We start from the raw sequence: 15,078 nt of genomic DNA, 5'->3' as shown, positions 1-15,078 counted from the left end.
ATCTAATTAAATCATACGTTACACGGTACATCAATTAGGAGATAGGATTACAAAACAGACACCTAAGCCTAGGAGGCACAAGCACGTATTAGCTAGCAAGTTGGCACCAAGACCCGCTCAATGAAAAGGCACATGTGGAAAGGGAGTTAGGAATGAGCTGTGCCTACCCAGTGTTCTGTGTGCCATCTTGGTGGGTCATACTCCTATTTTACCCAACGGGCAGTGAAGCTCACGGAGGGTAAGTGATCCACAGGTATTTAGTGACAAGAATAGGATTCAAATGCACCTCTGACTCCACACGGCCTGTGTTCCTTCGGCTGCACCATGTGAACTGGGTGACGTCATGGATGGCTATGTCTTACTCACAAAATGGGTATGTTCCCACCACCACTTCCAAGCAAAGACGGCTGTAACATCATCATCAGTGGACTGGCCGAGGTAGGTTTCATGTGAGAGCAATTCTACTAATGAGCTTCTAGGATGTTTACTCCTTCAGAGAAATGCCTAGAGAAGAGATGACACCTTGGTTTTGGTGGAAACTCAAGCATTAGGATGTGATAGCTGGGATGTCCTACAGCCATCTAAGTCCTAGTTAGAGAATGGTGTCAACACACTGGGGGAGGCAGAGCACCAAGAGAGCCATGGAGAAGCAGGACAGGAGCTCTAATATCCTGCATCTGAGGTATCCCCCACCTAAAGACTTCCATCGCGTGAAGTAAAGGTTTTCCCTGCTATCCAAAAGTAGAGGATTCCTATGAAGCCTTTGGTAAGCTGAAGTGGCATGAAGCAAAGAAGCAGTCACCATTTTGTAAAAGCAAAAATCCTCTCTGGATTTCCTGCAGTTAGCAAAAACAGGTACTAAGGTGGGCCTTTCATAAAAATATGGTGGGCATCAAGCGAACTTTCAGAGAGCAGGGAAGCCTGTACACCTTATGAAAACTGATCTGAGTGGAGATTTTTCTGTTACTTGCATCCAATGACACCCTGTTTCATATAACCTCCTCCTCTAACAGGACACTGTCCCCTTTCATTAAAGCCAACGTTTGATTCATAATGTCAGACCAAAATGTGAAGGAGACGATCATCTAATGTATGGCAACAATACACATTTTTCAAATCATCCTTTGAAATGAAATTTAGATGTCTTGAAGGGCCCCTAAGAGTTGAACTTGGAAATAAAAAAAGAAAAAAAAATGAATGAATACCCACAGTATGCAATATAATTCCTACTGACTATATGCAGGGTTTAGTTCAACTTTCAGGACACAGTACCCCAAGGCATGTGCAATCACAGCCCGTCAACTCTGTTTAGGAATTCCCCTGCTGCTCCTCACATGTTTACACAACTTTAATACTTTTCTATATTGGCTCAGTAAAGCATTTTTCTATTGAGATGGCATTGTTCATCTGTATTTATCCCACAGTGAGGAGCCTGAGCTATCTTAACAGTCCATTTCGGTAACTGTAAAGCTGATAAATTGTGTATAAACAGCTCAAATATTTCTCAGAAAATAAAACTGGAAAGGAGAGGATTTTGCTTCAACCATTGAAGACAGTCTTGCATATTTAGAGATTAAGGCTGAGGTGTGGGTTTCTTCTTTCAGCTAAATCCACATCCCCCCTGCCCTTGACAACTTAATTTCCTGTCCTCTTTGGGAGACAGACGGATGAATATTTAGTGTAGAACATGATTGTGATTAAGCTTCCAAATGTATCTTCATCTGGATTCCAGCTGGTGTGGCATCTCAATTACTCCTCTATCCCCCTACGGAACCGTCTTATTGATGTAGTAAGCTTTGCATGATGGCACTAGATTAAAAATCTCCCAGGACTCTCCAAAACTTCTGACCTCAATCAATTATCCCTTAATAAAGGCGGGGGGGGGGGTCTTGTGCATACATTATGACCTGAAGAATCCTACCAGTAGGTATCCTACCATTGCTACTTAGCTACTACCATCAGAGAACAGAAATCTTTCTTACAGCCTGCTCCTTTCTCCTACTCCCCACCTCTGCAAATGATGATGCATTAAGTGAGGCTCCGAAACTGATAGAGCTGGTGAGTAATAGTGAGAAACAGCCGCCCATAATTTCCTTACTGGCCCCAACATTCCATATCTGTCACTCTTCTTGTGATTCCTGGTACCATGATGCCCAAACTAAATTACAGAAGTACAGTACCGTTCTCTGAATCAATTCTAAATACCTTGGATATGCACATACTGTTTTTCAGGATCATTTCTTTGGAGAAGCCCCAACTAATTTACACGGCTCTTTCGTTCATGAACAACTTTATTCATTCACCCAACATGTACTGAGCTGTATGTAGGCTGTGTGCTAAGCACTGGGCATGGATCTGCAAACAAGACAGACACAGAACAAGTTCCTTGTTCTCGGGGAACATAGTATAGTGGGGGTACCAGACAGGCACATGACTAGTAACAACTGAGTGTGAACAGTGCTGGAGGAGCCAGGTCCCAGATACTGTGGAGCATCTACCTCAAACACAGGAGGATGTGCAGGGAAGACTTTGGAGAGCTTCCCCTCACCCCCAATCCATGACATCTGCGGTGGCCTCAGCACTTAGATTAAGTTTTCTGAACTATAGAACAACCATGGGCCTGCCTTCCCTCCCTCCCTTCCTTTGTACCTTCCTTCCTATAAAAGTAAATGTCAGGCACGCTTCAATTCTTGTGCTTACAAGCTAGTGAGATATGACATATTTATAAAATGCTGGGAAAGACAGGCTAAAAGATCGTTTCTGTTTTTTTCATGCCATGAATATATATTACTTGATAAATGGCTGTGGATGATTAAATGCTACACCCGATGTTGCAGACTGTATGGTTCCTATAGGCCTTCAGAGAGTGGGGCCAATCTGTGTGGAGTAGAGTATTTGGAAAATACTTCCAAAAATAAGGAGGCTGAGTTTGCTCTCTAAGATAGGGTAACGGTAAAGTAAGTACTTTCTATTTCCACTAGACAAGACCCTCATTTCCAGCAACCAGACTTCTGAGGATAGAATCTCTTAGGAACACAAGTGGGCTGGTAGAGAGCCTTAAGAATCCTTCTTGGAATGAAAAGGAAAAAATAAGCAATGGATCTCGTTCCTCATTCAAATCTTACAGTTCTGAAGAAGGCACTTCTCTCCAAGAGGGTAGCTTGCTTCCCCGACTTGCCTTCTGGATTCAGTGGCTGTGTGTACATTGCTGGTCCATGACATGCAAGTAAAATGGAAGATGGTAGAAGAATATTTAGAAGCAAAGTGAGATAGGGCTTATTGGAGAATTTTCAAGCTCTTGAGAATCCCTCATTCAGTGACCAAAGAGAAAATAGAGCTCCCCAAAACCTTCATATGGAGATGCTTAAAACAAATCACCCTTAAAAAAAAAAAAAAGCCTACACACTAAAAAACAAAAACAACAACAACAAAAAAAACCCCAAACCTAGAAACCAGGAAAAGCTGGAATAGTAGCCTAAAGCACTATGAACTCATGAAAAATTAATTCAGTCCTCAAAGTCAGCACCAGTAAGGACTGCTCTACATAACAAAAAGTTCTCAGTTGCATTATTAAAACACTGCTTTGGAGTGACCCATTAATTTCAAAGGCGCCAGTCTCTGTGTTAGAAGTTATCAAAGACAGATGTGCTAAAAGGGTCCTCTATCAAATCCGGTGCCCATCTGCTCTCCCAGGGTTATAATTGAGACCCTTATTATGGTTTGAACACTTTGCTTTCATTTTAACCAAAACATCTTTGTGAGATTTCTTTTAAAATCCCAATGGAGAACAAGATTAGTAAAACTGTTTTTTTTTTTTTTTTTTTTTTCCCAGGAGCTGGTACCTCCTTCAGTCCACAGACACTGGGTTCTCACACATAGTCTGCTCATGTCAAGGTTGATGGTGGGGGTGGGGAGGTTGTGTTTGTTTGCCTCATCAGCATTTGCCAACATGAGAATCAAACCGTGGTATTTTTCAGAAACAGGAGATGGGGCCTTAAGATTCTGGATAGGTGTGTCCTGTTTCAAGAAATCCTAGTATTAAAAAATGAAATGTATCTCAACCGAATAAAACTCGAAGCGATTCATCCATTTACAAAAAAGTGTTCCTGAAAAATCAGTTTCCTAATCTAGTTAATACGTTTCATTATCCACAAGACAAAAAAAAAAAAAAGGGTTTACTTGCACCATTTCTGGAATATACCAATTATTTAAATGTACTACTACTAATGGTTTCCCTTTATTGAATGCCTGCTATTTATGTGACTGTCCCTGTGCTGACACTTTACAAAAGTTATCTCATTTACTTCTCAAAACAGCCCTGAAACCTATATACTGGAATCTCATCTCATATATTGAGAAAAGTGACTTGGCCAAGGTCATCTAGCCAGAGCAGAGCTGGAATTCAAACTTAAGTCTGTTTTGCTTTGCATTTCACTCTTCTGGTCTTGTTAGAAATCCGACTGAATAAAAACCTCATTAATATGGGCTGGTTGAGACACATGGCCATTTAAATTTACTAGAAAACTTTGAGTTACAAAATATGCACAGATTACCCACAACTATATACAATGAGTTGATGATGTCACTGGTTGCTGGAGATCCTTCAGGACTTATTTTAATGATAAGGATTTTTAAGTCATAACCCCAATGCATAGAAGTAATAGGAACACGCAACTAAAATACATGAAAACACTCCATTCCCTGAAGCTGGTTTAATATAATTTAATAATGTGTATATTAAATTCTCTCCTGAAGACACTTTACACTAGCTATGTTCTAGCTGGTGCTAGGTTCAAGCACAAATTCTTGAAGAGTAAGTTTTGACGTGATTATGCTTTGCTTTTAATTTCTTCCGAAGAAAGTTGTACATTTCATTAACCCCTGGGTTTGGAAATAAAGAGAAGAATGTGGAAACAATGAGCTCCTTCTCTCCTCCCTCCAGCTGCCCAGGGAGGGAAGGGTGGCGGCTTTAAGGGGGAGTCGCTATCTATGGTTTCTCAAATTCAGGTCATAAAATTAGGAAAGAACAGGAGTAAAAGGGAGCTTGGTCTTTGGAAGGTATGTGATTTGGGAGGTCAATATTGGAATTACGCAGATTCTGGCTGGGTTAACAAGAAGGATGTAACTACGAGAGATACAAAATATTAAAAATTGTCCATCATTTTTCTTTTTGTTCTAGGAAAAATTCTGGATCATCGATAAGATGGCTATGGGTAGACAGAAGTAGAAAAAGCCTGTAACAGCCGAATTAGTAGGCATAAGAAAGGGCCCCGCTTCACATCTCGTAGGCACTAGAATGGACACACTTTAAAAATCAAGGACAATAACAAGTATTGGCAAGAATGTGGAGACAATGGAATTCTCGTATATTGTTGGAACTCTCATATACTGCATGAACGTGAATGGTGAAGGCAGTAGTGGAAAACTCTTCCCAAGTTCCTCAAAAGAGTTAAACACAGAATTAACATACAACCTACTAATCCCACTCCTAAGTATATACCCATGACAACTGAAAACACCTATCCACACAAAAGCTTACACATGAATTTCCACTAGCAGCATTATCATAACCAAAAGGTAGAAACAAGGCAAATGCCCATCAGGTGATGCCCAGATAAACGAAAAGTGCTCTATCCATACGACGGGATATTACTCAGCCACAAAAAGGGAATGCAGTACTCTTAAATACTTATAGCATGAATGAATCTTGGAGACATTATACTAGGTGACAGAAGTTAGACATAAAAGGGTACACATGAGTGATTCCATTTATATGAAATGCCCAGAACAGGCAAATCTATAGAGACAAAAAGTAGATTAGTGGTTGCCAGGGCTATAGGGGAGGATGGAGAGAGGGAGACTAATGGATAACAGGTTGCTTTTTGGGGTGATGGAAATGCTATAGGATTAGACAGCAGTCATGGTTGTACAATATAGTGAATATACTCGAAATTGAACTATTTACTTTAAAATGATGAATACTGTGTTACTGGAATTATACCTCGAGGGAAAAAAAAAGACAAGATTTTGCTGGAAAGGGAATGACGCCAAACAATGGTACTTTACCATCTCTCAATTCAATGGGGCTGAAAAACCTAGCTCTGCATTCTGGAACCAGAAAAGGAGACTCGTTATGGCTACATTTTTGGAGCGTCATGATAGCAATAAGTCTAGCCTTCCCTGGTTCTGTACCGTGCAAGTTTATTTTCTCTGGAGAAGTATCCCCTGTCCATCCCAGCACAGGGAGGACTCTTCCACGGTTCAGAGCTGTTCTAGGGCAATGCAGCCGTAGAGGCGCTGGGCCATGCTCAGGTCTTGGCGAACAGCACTGGCTTACAGACTCTCTGCCTCCTCTGTGTGAGGGTTCTAAGCAGCTGTAGCTGAATGTATCAGTAAGATGGCCAGGTTCTCCCTCAGGAAGAGCTCCCGGGACCGGTGCATTTTATTTCCAAGAATTGCAAGTATTCAGATGCAGTGGGTGTTGGTCAAACCTTCAGGCACCCAACAGACCTACATTTGAGATGGCGTTTGGGAGCAATGCGGTCCCAGGAGAGGGGGGACTGCTGTAGGCTGCAGTGAGTGGGAGCCAAGCGGAGCTGAAGAAGAGCCTGAGATGTGCACGCTGGACTGAGCTACACCTGCTACTAGTTCCCTGCCTGGGCTCTCCCTCACCCCTAGCGAAGGCCTCTTGATTGCAGCTTCTAGAGGCAGCAAAAGGAATTTCTATTAATATCACTTCAAAGACTTTCTCCAAATAAAGTCCATGCAGGATAAAATGGGCTGGGAGGAAGTAATTTACTTTCTAGAAGAACTGATTTTCCAAGACCTGGCCATACCTCTTCACACCTTCAGGAACATTGTCCAGCACATGGTCGGTACTCAGCAGGCAGTGACTGAATGAGGGAGTCAATGAATGAATGAATGAATGAATGAAGTATACTTACTAGGTGTACTTATTAAGCATTTACTATGTGCTAGGTACTTTACTAAGTTTTAAATTCATTATCACATTGTAAAGGCACAGAGGTGTTAAGTAATTTGCCCAAAGTAATACAAGTTGTAAAGAGTAGACCTGGGATCCAGGAACCAGACCATAGCATGCCAGCTCCTACTTCCTATGGAAGGCCTGCACTGCCTCACCCTGGTAAGGGGCCCAAGTTCTGCGTTCCCAGAGCACCCTGCAATTGCCCTTACCTTAGCGTCTACATACCAGATGGTATATTTATGCTGACTTCTCTGTCATCTCCCTCACTATACTATGAGCTCCTGGACTCTTGACTCTTTGTTCATGGCTATATCCTTGGGGACACACAGGCACAATACTTACAATGCCACTCAAAACAGACATATCGAATTAACAAATGAAAGCAACCTGTTGAGAGGGAGCTGTATGGCCTGAGGTGAGAAGGCAGAGAGTATGGGGAGAGTTTGATGAGCAAAGGCAGAGAAGTAGAAGGCCATGCACAGAGGAGACCACATCCTCCCAACGTGTCCTGTTTGTGTGCCTAGCTGCAGGTAAACGTATGGCCTAGAGGGACTGTAACTAGCGGGGGATCACAGAGCAAATTAGGGGGCACCAGGGTCTGGCCGTGGAACATCTGCACAGCACATTGTGAGCGCAGGATGAAAGGCATGCATAGAAAAGCAAAGATCACAGCACCATTTTTGCAGAAATGAAACATTCCTAAATGAATACAAGAAGGGAGGTGAGGCTTCTAGAATGTGATGTAAATTGCAGAAGATGCTGGTGACTTTCGACCTTGCTTTAAAAAGTAAGAAGGTAGGTAAGTAAAAGTAAGGTGCGAGAGAGAGTCATCATAATCTCTGGCGTATATCTGAAACTTCTCCGGAGGACACTCCAGGGTGCACTCTGGGCAGATCGGAGGGCTGAGAGGGGGCTGCGCATGTAGCAAAGCATGAAGAAAGCCATGAAAGTCGGGAGAGGGTTGGGAATCGCTTTCTTGTTGATCATCACCCCAAATCCATTCTGTGAGCACCGAAATCAGTCCAGGGGAAAGCAACAGTGCCCCCCAGCCCCTCAATAAGGGAGGCTCACTCTTATCTCTCCATCTCTCTCCATCGCTAAGCCCTGTTCCTGCAAGTATTATGAGCCCCATGTGTGTAAAATTAAAAACAAAAGTGATTTCTTCTTAGAGATAATTTGCCTGCCTTCCCACCCCCATCCTTCCTCAACCCCCTAGCCCCCTCTCCAGGCCTAAACCCCTACTTAGCAGCTGGGAGCCTGTCCCCGACTGCTAACAATCACCATTTGCTTTCTGTATTCTGGGCTTTGCTACAATAGCCCTATTCCAGCCACAGTCAAGACACACTAATGCTGACATTATTTTTACTGGCAACTTCACTTCTCGAAGGAGGATTCAAGTTCTATTTGCAGACTGTGAAAAAATAAAAACAAAAACACAAAACACAATGCATAGCTGAAAAAATACACTTCTCCACCTGGATGGCCTGCAGGCATCTCGAAAGGCAACATGTCTCAGATTGCACTGGGGATGTCTCCCCCACGTCCTCGTCAAGCCACGTCCTCAGCCTCAGCCTGGTGGACAATTCCAGCTGACAATGACAATTTGTCTCTAAGCCCTGTGGATTTTACAACTGAAATGTCTTTTGAAGTCAACCCTTTACCTCATCTCTGATACCTTCTGTCCTAGCACAGGGGCTGGCCTCCATCTTTACTAGGATCTCTTCCTCTAGTCTCCTCCAAATGTCTCCATAGCACGGCTTGAAATGACATTTCCATTTAGCCTTATGATCAGCATCTTGCACGAGAGCTCCTTCAATCCATTTGGTCTGACCAAACTCCCCCGGATGTGTTGTCTCTCCCTGACTATGTTGTGTGCCTTCCTGCCTCCAGGCCTCCCATATACCACGTCCTTCTTCGCTGGGAGCCCTCCCGCCCCTGTGCGGCAGGATGCAGGGGCGTGGTTCCATGAAGTCCCTCGGCCTGCTGCGAGGCAAGGAAGCACTGTATGGTCACCTGCTTATCTAGGCGACCAGCGACTTGAAAGCGGGACCAGGCTACAGTCGGCTTAGCACAATGTCTAGTAAGTGGTTGTGTAAGGGAGAAAGAAAAGAAGGAAACAAAATGGAGCAAAATGTCAAATTCACTACTCTCAAGATCCACATCTTGTCCCCCAAACTCATTTTGTTTGTTGGTTTTTTTGAAAGCCCTTTGAATGAAATGCAAAGCAGAAAGGAGAAGCTGAGGGGATTCAGAACAGACTCGGCAGCAGACTAGGTTCAAACACTCACATTCAGTCCACGGTAGTCTCTCAGACAGCTTGCTTGACGTCCCAAAGCCTCAGTTTCCTTCTTCTTCTTTTTCTTCTTTTTTTTTAAAGATTTTATTTATTTATTTGACAGACAGAGATCACAAGTAGGCAGAGAGGCAGGCAGAGAGAGAGAGAGAGAGACGAGGGAAGCAGCCTCGCTGCCGAGCAGAGGCCCGATGCAGGGCTTGATCCCAGGACCCCAGGATCATGCCCTGAGCTGAAGGCAGAGGCTTTAACCCACCGAGCCACCCAGGCACCCCTCAGTTTCCTTATTCTTAAACAGCATCGTCAGCTCATTTACAGAGTTGCCCTAACCTCTGGGCAACGTGTTAAGGTATAAAACATTCTAGTAACAAAACCAGGCATTTGGTAAGCATTCAATGAATGCTTATTATTATTCCTTATGACTGTCCTTAGTGATCTTTTACCAAATACAGCTCGTCAAACTGTCAGACATTCTCTGTCCTGGTGAAGCTGGTCGTCGAGTTGGGGTGACAGATGAGGTGGACAAGAGTAAGGACAGTGACTTTCCTCATCAGACTTACTGGAATTCAAGCATCACCACCAATATCAACATTTGAAGCAAGATATTTAGTTTGCCTATAGATTTCCTCCATTGTTGCTGCCAAGGACTCAGAATTATTTGTACTTTTGAGCTTTGAGTATAGAAAGCAAGTTCCGATCCAAGTTCTGAGTTTCAGATCTGAGGAACAGTAATGCACGTTAAATGCCACAGAATTTTTGCTTCAGCTAATAGTAGCCACATTAAGTTGTTGTAGTGACTGACTTTGTCTCATCTCTGCAGGTGGCATGGGATTCCTCTGGAAGGAATCACAATCTGGAAAGGGAAACTCAGCTCCCTTCCTCCACTGGTTCAGCTGCTCAGAAAAAATCCCCCACTTAGTTAAGCTACTGCTCTTGGAATGTTGAGCTTCAGATTAGATTGAACAAAGAACAGGCCAGAGCTTGGGGCCTTAGGAATCTAGCAACACCGTGACCAGCATTGCCCTGGACCTTCTTCAGTGGGCGACTGCAAACCCAGCTTGAACAGAGAGGACAATCAGGCATGTGACTTATGAAGCCAACAGCCTGCCAGCGGCCCCTTGGGCTGCTGCAGTGGGTGAGGCCATGTCACGCGTTTGTCAACTCCCGAGGCACGGGAACTTTCTGGGCACAAGCAAATATCTGGGGTTGGAAAAAAATATATTGGCTCCAATATACAGAAAAGCATGAAATCAATATTATAGGAAGCAAAATGATAAAAACTGCTTGAAAGGGAAGCATCAGAAATACTCGCTTCCCTCTAGGAAGTCCGGTTGAGGGCTCTGGCCTTCCTGCAGGAAGCTGGGAACTTTCTAATTGTCTGAAGATTTCTTGTAGTGGTAAGGGGAAGTGACATTAAGACACAGAAACCGGCATTTGGGGCTGACAAATGATAGCCAACACACTTTAATCTGTTAGACACAAACCTATATTCGGAAACGGGTGAAAGCGAAACAAAACAGAAGTGTCCTGTAGCTCCCCGGGTGGGTTGGTGGTGCTGTTTTTATTGGTTGTTGGTTCCATTTTGGTCAAGAAATGCTGCCACAATTGTTGGATCTGCCCCAGGGAGTGAGCAGCCTTGCAAAACCAGACTGGGACCCTGGTCTCCCAGCAGAGCTGAACCATTTATTCTCTCTTGGCTGTCTCCCTTCCTCCTCATTTGTCCTTCGAGTAAGTGGCATGGCTCCAGAACGAGAGAGAAAAGAAGAGGTGTGTCAGGAGAGCACTTTCTCCGGTCAGTAGAGTGAAATGAACAGCCCCGCTGGCCCGGGACTTGCCGGACCATACTGCTTGCTGTCAAGGGCCCTTCTGCCATTCTTCTCACTTATCGCTCAACCCAACTAAAGGAGGGTCACTCAGCAAACAGGGAGGCAGTGCTAGGTACAAACACTCAGTCTGCAAACTCTTGTTTGAGTATAACACTGAGCTTTATTAGTTATCCTATGATGTTTGTTCAAAATCTAACTTCATCTCATTTCTTCTAATCTCACCTTATCCAGTCTGCCCATCGGTCCCATCATCCGATAATCATTCTCTCTGCCCAGCCTTCTAAACACAAATTTGGCCCACATTTCTTTGAAATTACTGGGTCTGTGCCCAGAGAATTCATTCATTCAACAAATCGCCATTCAGTATCTGTGACATGCCAAGCACTGTGCTAGGTTATTGGAATGTGGTGATCAGCCAGACCAACAGTGCGTCTGCTCTAATGAAATTTATAGTCAAATAAAATGCCAATCAGTGTGACGATTTGCCTAACCACTTGCCCCCTTTGAACTGGATACTCTAAAGACTGTATTAGTCCTTTTTTTTTTTCCCTTGGCAACCACAGAACACTGTTCATATTGAGCTTGCTGCCAACTATAACACTTAGATTTCCTTTCTGGCCAAAAGGAATACACATGGAGGAAAGGGGATGCCATAGGTATCAAGGCCAAATCACACCCACCCTTCTAGAAGTTTCCATGTTCCTGGCACATAATGGGCAGAAACGTAAGTTGAATGAATTTGTTGGCTCTCTTTGTTTTATATTGCATAGTCAGGTTCAGCATCATTCCAGCCCTCTGTTTTTTATAGGGCCTGATTTGTTACCAGACACAACCACCCTTTTATTTGCTTTTTTGTTTTTAATCTGAAAATATCAAGAAAACCATCAAGATCTGCATCCCAAAGATGGAAAGCTGAAATGTGACTGTACTAGAAAGTTCATGTCAACTTCTGAACTTGTCAGAAGTAATCAGGAGTAGATTTTTGTGGGTCTTTCAGAACTGGAAAGGAAAAGGAAATCAAACATTCACGGGATCAATTTAGATTCATAAAAAATAGAAAAGAAGGAAAAGGAAAGCCAATAGAATTAACACTAGTTTGATTCAAAAGTAATTGCCATTTTTTAAAAAATTGCTAGGCTTTTTTTTTCCCCCCTGCACAAGACACTGTGGGACTGTATATAAAAGAGTAAATCAGAGCTGTGGGTGCCGATTCTCAATTCTCTATTTAAGTTTCCTCCTGCCCAGGAGTGACTCCAAGAAGGAAATGAATTCTCAGTGGGGGACCCTGTAGTTGATTAGCTTTTACCTTCCAGAGGAGATGTCAATCATGTTAATTGGAATCAATAGACAGCTGTTCAGGGGCCCAGGATAATTAAGCAAGTCATAAAGGGTAGAATTAGAGTTCCCTTTAAAAATTAAAAGGGATCCCACTGTTTGCTAACATTTTAAGCCACCTTGGCTACCCAAGACCTATTCTGATTTAAACTCACTGATCAAAAGAGAGGCCAACTTTTGTGTGGGGGACAGAGAGCATATGCTTATCCTGTGGGAGAGAGGCAAATCCAGGCTTCAGAAGTCAACTTCCACTGCATTCCAAGGGGAATCTGAATTTGTTGGTTGTGAGTTGATGAGACAAAATCTACAGAAATGGAGAGAGAGAGGACGGAGCGAGAATGAGTGAGGGTGCACACGAGCCCTCTGGGCTCTTGACCATGCCATGCGTGCACACTCTGGTGTCCCCTGAGCAACCTATAGATTCCATCACTTGTGACCCAGGTCCTCCCAGAGGGCAGCACAGAGAAAACTTCACAGGAGCAGAAGGAAAGAAGACATACTGACAGCAAGTTACAATAACCGGACATCCCCTTCAAAAAGATGCTCCCCCTGCCAGAGAACTTCTTCACAGACATGCATGTGCATTTTTATGCCCCTTTTAAAACTTGAAAGGGAGCTCACATACCACCACCAACCTCCCCCCCTCCCCCCGCAACACACATTTGCTTAAAGACAGAGAGGGCTCCTTCACCCACATGGCAACATGAAAAGAAAATGAAATTCTGTCCCAGGGCTTGTGATTTTTTTTTTCCCCTTCCTTTTCCTGACTCAATGAATGCCAGATGTTCTCACAAAACGTCTTCATATCTTCAGGACAGCCTGCAAGAATTCTATTTGTTATTGCTCAGAGGTCAAGAGGCCATAATAGATTTATAAGAAGGCTGTGGTCACTCTTTGTGTCTCTTATACTTAGGTGATATATGTGGCAAGAGTCACAGACAGCTCCTCTTTCTACATAATTTACTTCTTCAGGGCCAATTAGCTGGGTCAGATTAAGAGCAGAGGTGGTTTCCCGGCCTCAGGCAACAGAAAGCTTGTCAAGGGCAGCTAAGCCACACAAGGCTTTCCGACTGTCAGGAGAACAAGAGGGAGGGAAAATGTCCAGAAGAATCCAGAGTGTGAAGGCCAGTAAGCCCGTCTGTCAGCAGTCTGTAAAATGTGGTAGGTCATAGCCTCTTTGGCCTTGACCCGGCAACGTCTCGGTCCCAATAAGCCAGCCCGTCACTGGGGTCTTCGGAGGTGGACCTGGGCTCTGAGTGGAAGGAAGGTAGATTTCATTCCACACTATCCAAGCTTCCTCTCAGCCCGGTGCTGAAACACCGCATCATCGCCTCTGCCTGGTGCCTGCGAATCCAGTCAGCCTTTTCCCAGGGGTGGCCCACCTACCTCCGCCCCACTCTGTTTCAAAGCATGGGTGGGCGGACGTCGCCCAGAGCCACCGCCTCCAGGTATGCGTGCGGAAAGGCGTCGATGCCCATGGGAGAGCGGGTCGTGTTTGGTCTGGACATCAAAGAGGCTCGGCCACAGGCACCGGATGAACCATGTCAGAACCAGACCCTGGGCGGCTGGGGCCTCCGCGGAGGATGCTTTACCTGTGTAGTCGGCTGTTTCCTGCGCTTGTGAATGCTCTGCTCAAGAAAGCTCTGGCCTACGCCGTGGCCTCCCTTTCCTAAGGTTTTCCGACCAAACAAGACACTATTGATTTCAGCTTGGCTCCAGAATGAATGAAGGGTCAATAGATTAGGCTGGGAAAACAGGCTTCTTCTTTTTCCTCCACAAGGAAAACTCAGGTTGGGTCTGTGGCTCTCATTTTTAAGAAATCAACTGAATTCAGTGATTTGATTTCCATTTTGGCTTCTGGTCTGAATTTTGAGGGAGGTAATATTCCCTCTTTACTTGTGTGGTTACCTTTTTTTTTGGCCATTTCTTCCTCTCTAAGGAAGTTCTTTAGGCTACTAAGATTACTTTGGCTGATGGGCTAAGCATTTGAAGAAGAGAAACAGGGATCTTGTGTTCTACATCCTATATGATATAGTCTATATTTTAGCGAATGCCTCCACCCTCTACTTGATCACATAAACCAAAAATGTGGGAATCTTTCTAGGTCACCACCTTTCCTTCAGACTTTCACATCTGCTTAGCTTCTAAGATTATTGAATCCATTTCTATTCAACTCTGGAGTTTCCCCCTTCTTTCCCTTTACTCCCTGTTATGGGTTAAATTATGTCCCCCCAAAAGATGTATTGAAATCTAAACTCCTATGCTAAGAATCAAATATTTGTGCTCCCCCGAGAAAGTCATATGTTGAAACCTAATGCCCAATGTGATGATATCAGGGAGCGGTGGGGGAGGGGGGCGGCTCGGGGAGGTGCGTAGGCCATGAGGGTGAAGCCCACATGAATGGGATTAGTGCTCTCATAAAAGAGGCCCGATGGACCTCCTTAGCCCTCTTTCCACCATGTGAGGATATAACGAAAAGTCAGCAGCCTAAAATCTGGAGGAGGGTTCTCACCAGACACTGAATCTGCCAATGCTTTGATCTTGGATTTCCCAGCCTTTAGAACTGTTAGAAAGAAATTTCTGTTGTTCATATGCCACCCAGTTTGTAGTATTTTGTTAGGGCAGCCTGAAAACACTAA

At 44.1% G+C, this 15,078-nt stretch overlaps 1 protein-coding gene across 1 annotated transcript in view; it reads right to left on the bottom strand.

The window, feature by feature from the left end:
• The window catches only part of SLIT3 (slit guidance ligand 3), a 589,888-nt gene that overhangs the window by 339,137 nt on the left and 235,673 nt on the right, over nt 1-15,078 (bottom strand). The window lies entirely within an intron of this gene.

The sequence above is a fragment of the Mustela erminea genome, chromosome 3 (genome assembly GCF_009829155.1).
Source record: "Mustela erminea isolate mMusErm1 chromosome 3, mMusErm1.Pri, whole genome shotgun sequence".
Lineage (NCBI taxonomy): Eukaryota > Metazoa > Chordata > Mammalia > Carnivora > Mustelidae > Mustela > Mustela erminea.
This window is presented reverse-complemented; position numbering and strand designations above follow the sequence as displayed.